Source organism: Chrysochloris asiatica, unplaced genomic scaffold, assembly GCF_000296735.1.
Source record: "Chrysochloris asiatica unplaced genomic scaffold, ChrAsi1.0 scaffold00134, whole genome shotgun sequence".
Lineage (NCBI taxonomy): Eukaryota > Metazoa > Chordata > Mammalia > Afrosoricida > Chrysochloridae > Chrysochloris > Chrysochloris asiatica.
The window spans coordinates 896,180-909,331 of NW_006408652.1; the positions used below are offsets into that span (position 1 = coordinate 896,180).

Sequence of the window (13,152 nt, forward strand, 5' to 3'; positions counted from 1 at the left end):
GCCGACCTTGCAGTTCAAACGGCTTTGCAGTTTGACGCATTAACCCACAGTGCCACACCAGGACTTCAGTTTTCCTCTGTGATCAGGGCTAGATGTTCTGACTCAACCCTCAACTGAACTAATTTAGGTCTTTTTTTCATTAAGAATTAATCAACATAAGAACTTTAATCCCAGAAACTTGTCTAACTGCTTAAATCATGAGAAAATACAAGAATAGACAATGGGACAGAATAAATCATCTCAATGTACATATATGTAAATATAACCAAAAATCTTGTGCCATCTAGTCAATTCTGATTCCTGTATAGGGTTTCCAAGGCTATAAATCTTTACAGGAGCAGAAAACCTCATCTTTCTCCCAAAGAGTGGCTAGTGGGTTTAAGCTGCTCACTTTGGGGTTAGCAGTTAAGTGTTTACCCTACAGCACCACCAAGGTGCCTTTATGTAAAATACATATAAGAATTTAGAATATGATGAAAGTGGCATTTCAATTCAGTGGAGGAAAGAATGTCTTAATATATACTTTTGGTAAATATGACTAATCCTTTGAGGGGAAAAGTAAGCTCAATCCATATATATCAAGGAGCCCTGCTAGCATAGTGGGATATGTGTTGGTCTGGTAACCATAAGGTCACTAGTTCAAATCTACCAGTTGCACCACAAGAGAAAGATGAGGCTTTCTGCTCCCTACACAGGATCGCTCTGAGTCAGCACTGACTAGACAACTCACAACCAGCACTATTCCTGATATCCAGGAGCCCTGGTCACCTGGTGGGTTACATGTTGGGCTCCTAACCTAAGGTCAGAAACGTGAATCCACTAGCCACTCCACAGCAGAAAAAGGAGATTTTCTGCTCCTATAAAAATGTACTCCCTTAGAAACTCTGTACAAGGTCACTATGAGTTGGAAGTGACTCGATGGCACACAGTAGCAATCCCAATATCACTACTCTCAAGAAAGTACAACTAATAAAATGTTAGCAAACAATATGTGGCTTTATAAAATACCCTTGGTGGCTTTTCACATGCAACTTAGAAAATCAAGAAGCCATAAAAGAAAGGATAAATGCATGTAGCTGCCTAATTTCATATGGTAACACTGACCATAATAAGAAAGAAAGCAAAAACAAACAATAGATTTTGTCATCAAATACAATCCCATTTGCTTGGTATCTGTAAATGTGACCTGTGTAACTTCTCTATCTTTGTACATGTCATTAATAACATCACTGACTAGGACTACTCCAAAGTTAAAATAATCTTGATGACAGAAAACCTGTCTATTTTCTTCAACTATATATCCCCAATGCATTTTGGAAGGCCTGGCATATACAATGCTCAAGAAATATTTGTTACATGAATGAATAAAATAAGCCATTAGTAGGAGTTATGGGGGCTCAGTGGGTTAGTTACTGGGCTACTAACCACAGGGTTCGCAGGTTCAAACCCACTAGCCACTCCAACAGAGAACGATGAGGCCGTCTGTTCCCAGAAAAGATACAGTTTGGAAACTCTATGGAGCAGTTATACTCTATCCTGTAGGATCACTGTGAGCCAGAAGTGACTGAATTTCAGTGGGTGGGTTAGGAGTAAAACTAGTACCCAGCAGAAGTAGTACAATATGAAAATTCATGAGTGCATTAAATGTTATTTTTATTGTAGCCTATCCCTTACCTTTAAATAATAATAATATATTTTTTTAATATTTGATTGTGAATTATGTGATAGTTTACATGGGAGAACATTAGTTTTACATTCATCCTAATGTATATCATTTCATTGTCATGGTTACAATCCCCTCCATGCATCATCAACCAACCAAAGGGTATATCCTACAAGCCTGCACCCCCCACTCCCTCACCCCCCAACAATGTATTTTTAATGGAAGTATACATAACAAGGAGCTTTGGTAGTGTAGTGGTTATGAATCAGGCTGCGAACCTTAAGGTCAGCAGTTCGAAACTACCAGCCGCTCTGCGGGAGAAAGATGAGGCTTTCTACTCCTGTAAAGATTTACACGCTCGGAAACCCTGTACAGGGTCGCTATGGGTCGGAACCGACTCTACGGCACTTAACAACAACAATACATAACAAAACATATTCCCATTCAACAATTTCTGCACATACTGTTTAATGGTGTTGGTTACATTCTTTACATTATGTCAACATTCTTACCTTTCTATTCTAGTTGTTCCATTTCCATTAACCTGGTATCACAATCCCCAACCTTCTCATCTAGGCTTTCGAGTATTTGTTGACCACTTGATCTCATATATAGATGATTTTTTAAGAGTGCTGTATTCAGGGATGATAATCATTCATTACTCTATAATCTAACTGTTTTTTAACTTAAAGGTTACTTGAGGGGCTAGTTTAAGTTAAAGATTTAAAGAATATTTCAGGTCAATTGTTTTGGGGATTTCTCTTTTCATAGTGGATCCAATAGGCCCGGATTTTTTGGAAATGTGAAGTTCTTCTTTATATGTTTCTCCCTTTTTGTCAGGATCCAAGTATTGTCCTGATTAGAATGTATGGTAGTGATAGCCAGGCACCATCTATTTCTTCTGGTTTCAGGGTAGAGGAGACAGTGGCTCATATATATAGTTTTGTAGGTGTGTTCCTTCTCCGACTCTTTAGTTTCTCTCTTTCTGTTTTGTTCCAGATTAATAGAGACCAATAGTTGTGTCTTAGTTGACTGCTTGCAATTTTAAGACCTCAGATGCTACTCACTAGAATAAGATGTAGAACATAAACTTTATGGACTATATTATGGCAAATGACTGAGTTGTCCCCTAAGAGTATATAACCATAATATTTCAAACCAAGGAAACAAATCCAGTGAGGTGATTGATCATGTCTAAGAAGTATCAGTTTCTGTGACCCTTATTTGTTTTAATATACGTGAGCATCAATACATACGTTCCTCATTTATTGACTAGCTCACTAATTTGACATATCATATTCACAAAAACAATCAAATGTCTACTATCCAGCTATTTTTCACATAATGACATTATGTCTGGCAGTAAAAAATGCTGAGGTGTGAGGTGAGCGTAATACTGCCTATAATGGTTAAAGTTATGTGCCAACTTGTCTGGGCCATCATTTTCAGTGATTTGGCAGTTACATAATGATGCAATTGGAGTGTGGTACACTGAATTCTTTAATATGACGGCCATGAAATTGGGTGCATTTAATCTTTTACTGATGGGTCTGGGTAAGAGGAGAATGTTGATAGACTTACATGATTCCGTTGGAAGTGATTGTTAACAGGGTCAATTGTGATTGTAAAATTCTAATGTGAAGATTGGTCAGTTTTGCCATACTGCTGGGTATAAAATGAACCATCTCAGAAGTAGGAAAGGAGAATCTCAATCCTATCAAGAAAGAAGAGCTGGAATTGAGTGTGTCCTCTGATTAAGCATCCTCAATTCAGGGACTGAGTAAAGAGGCAAATCCTGAGCCAGAGAAGTGCACATCCTAGCAGCAGAATAAGTAAAGTGGAGTGCCTTAAGACAGGAGGCTCACTTGTGAAGTGGCGTGCCTCTGGCCACTTAATTGGGGAGCCTAGAGCTGAGTACTTTCAGGCTGAGGCTTATGGTAGAATAAAGTACTCTCTGGGCACTTACTGGCAGTGCTAAAGGCACTTTGTAACATTGCCTGAGCAAGGAAATAGCCAAGGGACCTCATGACTGAGAGGCCAAGGACCAGAGAGAGGCATGCTTGATTGGAATAAGTGTACCTTTCTGATCCTGAATATATGTAACCTGTTAATTTCACTAATAAAACCCATGATGATTATGGTCTGTGAGTTCTGAGTGGTCATTTCAATGAATTAAGACACTCAGCTGAAGAAGTAGAGTGAGCCGTGCAAAAGACAGGTGATGTCTGAATAGGTAAAGAAGGTTGGAGAGTGCAGGCATGTCTGACCTCTGCCTCAATGGAATCATCCTGGGTCAGCTGAGGCTGATGATCATGATTCTCTCTTTTCTCCCTGAAGTCAGAGTAGGTCAAGCATGGCCTCCATGTCAATTTTACAGGCAGTTATGTAATGAAATAATTTGGCAGCTATATAAGAATGTCATCATCATCCATTTCACATGTCAATTTTAACATAACGACCTGGTCTTTGAAGCCTAACCATGTTGATAAGTGAGGAAAGGGTGCATGTACATAAACATGCATACATAAAATGGGCAAGGATATTAATGGAAATCTTACATTATCTTTTAATTTCAATTTTCAAAGAACTTTTGGAAGCCCCCTCATATATATATATATATATAAACACACATACAGTGAAGAAGAGGAAGACCCCCAATAAGATGGATTGGCATGGTGGGATCAAGTGTAGCAGCAATTTTAAGGGTGGTACAGGACTGGAGGTATTTCATTCTGTTGCTCATAGGCACACTATGGGTCAGAATTGATTTGACAGCATCTAACAACAGGTCATTATATGAACACACACACATATGGGTTGTTAGGTGTCATCAAGTTGATTCCAACTCACACACACATATATATGAATAAATACATATGAGTGGTGTGGCTCTGTAGGATAACCTTGAACTTTTAGCTGTAATATTGGCAGTACAAACCCACTTGCAACTCCTCAGAAATCATATACAGGATCACTGTGATTTGGAACCGATTTGATGGTACTCAAAATATACACACATATATTTTGGTTATTGTTACTATAAAATTACATATCTATCTATATCTATCTATCTATCTATCTATCTATCTATCTATCTATCTATCTATCTAAATTACAGTTAACCTAATTTTATTCATGTTTGACTTGGAATGGGGACTAGATCAGACAGTAAAAACAAAATATGTCTTATGTACAACTTTCAAACTACAATAATGATGTACCTTAATCACGTCCATGCACACAAGTCTAACATTACAGTTCATTTGTTTTAGAAATAAACACAATTAAGATTTCTAGGAGCATTTTATAATAAAGTAATTCCTAATTTTTCTTTGTAGGTAGATCAATCACCTCCAAAATACAGATTCTTCTATGCAGTGAACACTTGACTTAAATGAACACGTAAGAAAATTAAGTACACGGACAGCCTTAGAAAAAGCTGACATATATTCAGCTAGGTAGGCAACAAACCACAGTGCTGAATGGAAAAGGTGTGTTTGCAAATAAATTTCAAAACTAAATTAATTTTCTATAATTAAATACAGAAAATATACTGATTTGCTAAAATAAGTAAGATGTGATTTATTAACACTTCACTATAAAGTTGTTCGAACAGAGCATCGGAATACTGAATGTTTTAAAATTGGGAAAGATGTGCGACAAGGTTGTGTTTTTTCACCATACTTATTCAACCTGTATGCTGAGCAAATAATACGAGAAGCTGGGTTCTATGAAGAAAAATGTGGCATCAGGATTGGAGGAAGACTCATTAACAACCTGCGATATGCAGATGATACAACCTTGCTTGCTGAAAATGAAGAGGACTTAAAACATTTACTGATGAAGATCAAAGAGCACAGCCTTTGGTATGGATTACATCTCAATGTAAAGAAAACAAAACTCCTCACCACTGGACCAATAAACAACATTCTTATCAACGGAGAAAAGATTGAAGTTGTCAAGGACTTCATTCTTCTTGGATCAACTATCAACACCCGCGGAAGCAGCAGTCAAGAGATCAGACAACGTATTGCATTAGGCAAGTCTGCTGCACAGGAACTTTTTAAAGTGTTGAAGAGCAAAGATGTCAGTCAGTTTGAGGACTAAGGTGCGCCTGACCCAAGCCATGGTATTTTCAATAACCTCATATGGATGTGAAAGCTAGACAGTGAATAAGGAAGATCGTAGAAGAATCAATGCCTTTGAATTGTGGTGTTGAAGGAAAATACTAAAAGTGCCATGGGCTGCCAAAAGAACCAATAGATCTGTTTTGGAAGAAGTGCAGCCAGAGTGCTCCTTAGAGGCCAAGATAGCCAAACTTCGTCTCTCATACTTTGAACATATTGTCAGGAGGGAACAGTCGCTGGAGAAGGATATCATGCTTGGTAAGATGGAGGGTCAGAGAAAAAGAGAAAGACCCCCAACGAGATGGATTGGCCAGGTGGCAGCATTGATGGACTCAAGTGTGGCAGCGGTAGTGAGGTTGGCCCAGGATCGGACATTGTTTCGTTCTGCTGTGCATGGGGTCGCTATGAGTCGGTTCTGACTCGATGGCACCTGACAACAACAACAACGTAAAGAATGTACACTTATAAACCAGAACACTTATAAACAGCGAATGATTCTTAAGAATAGTTTACTATAATAAACACTGGCTAAATAGAAGTGCATTTTATGAAGCACTATGGGTGATAAATATTTTGCCACATACTTTTGTTACCTTGAGGTAGATAACACATGTATACCAAATCTGGCATTCATTTTCAATTGCTGCTGGTATCATGTATTTTAAGAAATGTGTACAGTATGAAAAACTTGAAAATACTCATGAATGAAAAATGTTTTAGGAAAAATATAGATATTTTCATGCAAGTATGTACAGTCTCACTGTGTAAATTTCAAGGCAAGATTTTTTTTTCCCCCTGTAAAACAGTTCATTGTTCTGAGAGGACGTTTTTACTTGTCTTAGTGCATTTCTTTTGTCTCCTCTTGCATTGCATTATTTTATTTTTGTGTGCAAACAACATGCCAGGTAGAATGACAATTAGCTCACATGTAGAAAATAAATCTGGATTTTAAAAACCAAGAACTAATGAAATCCTTACCAAAATGATACCATCTGATTCAGGTAATAATGACTTAAAACACTTGTATACATATATTTTAATAATTGTTCTTATTGGGTATCCTTGAGTGTGTTCCAACTCACAGCCACCCTTTTCAAAACAGAATGAAACACTGCATGGTCCTTTGCCATCCTCATAGTTGTTGCTATGTTTGAGTTCATTGCTGCTATCACTGTGCCATTCCATTTCCTTAGGAATCTTCCTCTTATTCTCTGACCCTCCACTTTACCAAGCATGACTTCCTTTTCCAGGGACTGATCTGATCTGATAACATATCCAAAATATGAGAGACAAAGTCTAGCCATTCCGGCTTCTAAGAATATTTTGACTGTATTTCATCCAACACAGATTTATGCGTTCTTCTGGCAGTCCATGGTACTTTTAATATTCTTCTCCAGCACCATAATTCAAATGCAGTAATTCTTCAACAGTCTTCCTTATTCATTGTCTTACTTTCATATTTTATGATGGAATTAAAAATGCCATGACTTGGGTCACACACACCTTAGTCCTCATATTGACGTCCTTGTTCTTGAACTCTTTAAAGAGGCCCTTTGCAGCAAATCTGCCTAATGTAATATGCTATTTGAATTTTTAACTGCTGCTTCCATGAGTGTTGATTGTGGATCCAAGCAAAATGAAGTCTTTGGTAACTTCAGTCTTTTTTTCCATTTATCATGCTGTCAGGTTGTGGGGATTACTGTTTTCTTTACATTGAGATGCAATCCATACTGAAGACTGCGGTCTTTGACCTTCACTGGTAAGTATTTTAAATCCTCTTCACTTTCAACAAGCAAGATTGTATCATCTGCATATCGCAGGTTGTTAATGAAGCTTCTTCCAAATCCTGATGCCACATTCTTTTTCATATAATCCGGTTTCTCAGATTATTTGCTCAGCGTACAGATTAAATGAGTATGCTGAAAGAATACAACCCTGGTGCATACTTTTCCTGATTTTAAATCATTCAATGTCCCATGGTTCTATTCAAACAACTGCACAATGTAAAGGTTCCATATGAACACAGTTGAGTGTTCTGGAATACCCATTCTGTGCACTGTTATCAATAGTTTGACATGATCTATGCAGTCAAAAATCTTTGTGTAGCCAAGTAAACATCTTTTCTTGTATTCTATGCTTTCAGCCAAGATCCATATGACATTAGCAATGATATCCTTCATTCCACATCCTCTTTTGAACCTCTGGCAATTCCCTGTCAATGTACTATTACAGCCACATTTGAATTATCTTTAGAAAGATTTTACTTGTGATATTAATGATATTGTGGAATGATTTCCGCATTCCATTGGGTCATCTGTCTTGGAATAAGCACAAATACAGATGCCTTCCAATCAATTGGCCATGTAGCTAGCTGTCTTCCATAATTTTTTGGCATGATGAATAAACACCTCCATTGCTTCATCAATTTGTATTCTGTCACATTCTGAAGCCTTGTTTTTTGTGAATGCCTTCAGTGAAACTTAAACTTCTTCCTTCAGTAGCATTTGTTCTAGGTCATTTGCTATCTCTTGAAATGGTTGAACATAGACCAATTTTTTTTTTTTTTTTTTGTACACATACTCTGTGTATTCCTTTCATCCTCTTTTGATGTTTTCTTTATCATTTAGTATTTTGCTCAAGGCTTGAATTTTTTTTCTTCAATTCCGTCAGCTTCAGAAATGCTGAGGTGTTCTTCCCTTTTGTTTTCCTAACTACAGGCCTTGGCACATTTTATTATCATACTTTATATAATTCTTTGTTCTTGTTGAGCTGCTCTTAGAAATTTTTGTTCAGCTCTTTTACTTCCTCATTTCTTCCATTTGCTTTTTTTTTTTTCCCTCTCTCTCTATAAAAATGTTTATTTTATAATAGATCAGCACTGGACTGTGAACAATGAGGTTCAAACCCACCAACTGCTCCTCGGAAACCCTATACATGGTCACTATGAGTTGGAACCAACTCGACAGCACCCAGAAATAACAATACACAAAACCAATGGCCAAGATTAGTCTTAATGGAGAGAAACAGAAAACATTCTCCTTATGATAAGGATGCCTTTATCACCATTTCTATTCAATGCTGTATTGGAATTCCCAGCCAGAGCATTAAGGTAAGAAAGGGAAATAAAAGCATCTAAATTGGCAAAGAAGTAAAACGATCCCTAGTTGCACATGATCTGATCCTATATATTAAAAAATCCCAAAGACTCAACAAGAAAGCTATTGTAACTAATAGAAGGATCCAGCAAAGTGGTAGGGCATGAGATCAATGTACAAACATCCATCAATTCCTCTATATTAACAAAGAGAACTCTGATAAAGAAATCAGGAAAACAATATGTCCAAAATATGAGAGATGAAGTCTGACCATCCTGGCTTCTAAGGAGCATTCTGGCTGTTTTTCTTTCAACACAGATTTGTTTGTTCTCCTGGCAGTCCATGGTACTTTTAATATTCTTCTTCAATACCGTAACTCAAATGCATCAATTATTCTATGGTCTTCCTTATCCACTGTCCAACTTTTACATGTATATGTCATTGTTATTGTTAGGTGCTATTGAGTTGGTTCTGACCCATCTTGACCTTATGTACAACAGAATGAAACACCACCCTGGCCTGCACCATCCTCACAATTGTTACTGCCACTGTGCTAATCCATCTCATTGGGAGGTTTCCTCTGTTTAACAGACCCTCCACTTTAAATAGCATAATGCCTTTCTCTGGGGATTGGTCCCTCCTGATATGTCCAAAATATGACAGACAAAGTCTCGCCATCCTGACTTCTAAGGAACATTCTAGCCGAACTTCTAACACAGATGTTTGTTATTCTGACAGTTCATGGTACTCTTTAAATGCATCAATTTTTCTATAGTATTCCCCATTCATTGTCCAACTTTCACATGCATGTGAACTATCATGACTTGTGTCAGGCACACCTTAGTTTTCAAAGTGACATCTTTCCTCTTGAACACTTTAAAGAGGTCTTGTGTAGCATATTTGCCTAATGATATCTTTTATTCTTTCTTTTTTCAAAATTTTTATTATGAATTGAGTGATAGTTTATATGGGAAAACATCAGTTTTGCACTTATCCTATTGTATTTTGATTCATTGCAATGATTACAATCCCTTCCAATTTTTCATTGTAATCAACAATAACTACCCTTGCATCTTGATTGCATGCTTGGTCAATTTCAGACTGACAAATTTGGTAGAATTCTTTGATTTCATCATCAGTGACTTTAGTGGTTTGTGAGTTAATTTGAATAACAGATTTTCCTTGTAGATGTTATTCTTTCACAGCAGTATACTTCAAGATAGATCTTGAAATGTTCTTTTTTGATAATGAATATGAGGCCATTCTTCTTGAATTTGTCATTCCAGGCATAGTAAACCATGATTGTATGATTCAAAATGACCAATACCAGTCCATGTAAGCTCACAAATGCCTAGGATATTGATCTTTATATATTCCATTTCATTTTTGACAAATTCTATTTTTCTTAGATTTGTACTTTGTACATTCCATGTTCTGATTTATTAATGGATATTTGTAGCCACTTCTCCTCATTTTGAATTGTGACCTGTGGTGCAGTGAATTGTTTAACATGTCTCTTCTAGTTCTACTCATTTTATTTCCCACTAAATGACTCTTCCTGATGGATCTGAATAAGAGAAGGTTGGAGAAGATACTGATAAGATGACCATGATTCAATTTTAGATGTTAACAGAGTTGATTGTAAATGTGTAAACTTGAAACTCCAGAATGGCTACAAATGAGCCATCTTGGAAGCAGGATTGGGGATCTCACTACTATCAAAGAAGAAGGGCCAAGTGTGTGTCCTTTGGACCCCGAGATCCCTGCACATTGATAATCCTCAACCCAGCGTCAGAAAACTGTGACACTGAAGGAGTGGCAGAGGAACAGTAGTAGCAGAGCCCAAAACAAGAGCATGAAACAAAGCAGTGGGCTTCTAAGCCAGAGGAGCAATTAAATCTGTGTGACTTGGGGCAGGAAGCTTCCTTATAGATGAGGTGCATCTACTCAAATTAAGGAACTAGTTTTGTTGACACACCATAAGCCTGCAGGCTGAGGCTTGTGGTGGAATGGTGTGCCCTATGAGCATTTATCTGCAGCTGACTGGAACAACAGTACTCTGAGCATTAGCTGATGGTGGATTGTAACTTGTTAATTTCCCTAATAAATTCCATAACTGTGTTAAGGTGTTTTAAGCTTTATGTGGGTATTAAAATATATTATTGAACCCAATAGGGAATCAGAGAGTTTTGTGGAGGAATGGTTTTGTTGTGAGATATATTTGCATGCCACCTTAGCAACTAAAGATCCCAAAAGCTTTCATCCCTTCTTGTCATTGTGATCAACTCTACTTTGAGGAGGCAGCTCTTCTCCAGTTGTATTTTGAATGGTTTCCAACCTGACGGGCCCATCTTCTGACACTATATCTTATAATGTTCTGCTGCTATCTATAAGGTTTTCATTTTCCAGCACTATATCTGACAGTGTTCTCTTATTCATATTTTCGGTGATTAAACATTAAGAAGTAGTACATCTCTCCTTTTTCCTAGTCTGTCTTAATTTGCAGGCTCCATTGAAAACTGTCCACCATGGGTGACTCCGCTGGTATTTAAAATGCTAGCTAGCATAACTTACATAATCACAGCAACATGCAATCCACCAAAGAATGACAAACTGACAGGTGAGTGGTGGATTTTAATAATATCTCCCTAACAGCATAGTGGTTACGAATCAGGCTGTGAACCGCAAGGTCAGCAGTTGGAAACTACCAGCTGTTTCACGGGAGAAAGATGAGGCTTTCTGCTCCTGTAAAGACTTACAGCCTCGGAAACCCTGTACAGGGTTGCTATGAGTCAGAACTGACTCCATGGCACATAACAACAGCAACAACATTTAAAAAATCAACTTTAGCTTTGTTTCACTCTACTGGGATGCATTTTTAATAACACATTTCCAAAAAACAAAGAACAAAAAATACCCATGCCTTACTCTATTTTCAAAGTCAAATTATTTCTTCCTTTCTTAGATATTTTCTAGAATGTCTTAAGTAGCAAGATGAGATTCTGACTATAGCTACCTGCCTTGAGAAGCTCATTTAGCTAATCATGCAAATGAATTATAGCCTAAATATGCAAGCATGCCACATAGCCTTCTATTTTAGAGTCATAAATAATGATATGATATAATTAAATAATAGTGCTCAGATGGTATGAATAACAAGAAGGAATACACCAAAAAGAGAAAAGATGATTAAAATGGCATATTATTAACTCATTTGATCCAAATAGCTCTTATTAGAACCATTAAAATTATATGATTTTGACTAAATATATATATTGCATTTTAATGACAGAGGAATGTAGCAATTGGGGTCCAGCATTTATGGCCACCTTTGGAAAGGGGTGCTTTTTAGTCTTAATTACAAGGGAAATGGATGCAGCAGAGTAGCAAAGTTTAATTGTCAAGATATTAAAATTTTAATAATGAATTATGTTAGCCAGATTGTGTTAGATAAAACTAAAAGATTCTTTTTTTTTTTCCAAATTAATACTGTTATCTGTAATCTTTCTACTACTCTGGTTTTTTTAATTCATTGCTTATTTCTTTTGGGAAATGCTAAACATCATGCAAATACTATCTTTGCAGCCAGATCTGGTGTTCAGAGAAGCCTTAACATGTACTGAGAAAACCAAATGTGAACTAAATCAGAAGACTTGTTTCAGTTTCTAGACTTAACCACTTGAATGACATGTAACATTCACAAAATTGTTCTAACTTTTGGATTCTATTTTCTTTCCTATAAAATTGATTGTTAATATTTACCTTCTTTCCTGGAAAGACTTATCTTTGGAATAAAATCTATAAGCAGTAAATGATCTTTAGCTAAGCTTGACTCAAGAAAAAAGAAAAAAAAAAGTGTGTGACAGTTCATTTAAAGAGAGAATTTACAATTAAATAAGTCCAAATAATGTTTCCCTAACTCTATGCCTGCAATAACGAAAGTCAAGCCTTAAATTTTTTTTTTCAGTTCCCTCCACTTGAGAAATGCTGAGTGTGTTCTTCCTTTTTGGTTTTATAATTCCACATCTTTGCACATTTAGTTGTAATATTTGGCTTTATCTTCTTGAGCTAATCTTTGAAAATTTTCTGTTCAGCTCTTGGACCTCCTCATTTCTTACATTTGCTTTACCATCTCTACACTGGAGAGGAAGTTTCAGTGTCTCTTCTGACATCCATTTTGACCTTTACCTTCTTTCTTGTCTTCTTAATGACTTTTTGCTTTCTTCATGTATGATGTTCTTGATGTCATCCCACAACTCTTCTGGTC

The 13,152-nt window shown here is 36.8% G+C and overlaps 1 pseudogene; it reads right to left on the reverse strand.

Moving 5' to 3' along the window:
• The window catches only part of LOC102823123, a 39,917-nt pseudogene that overhangs the window by 20,996 nt on the left and 5,769 nt on the right, over positions 1–13,152 (reverse strand).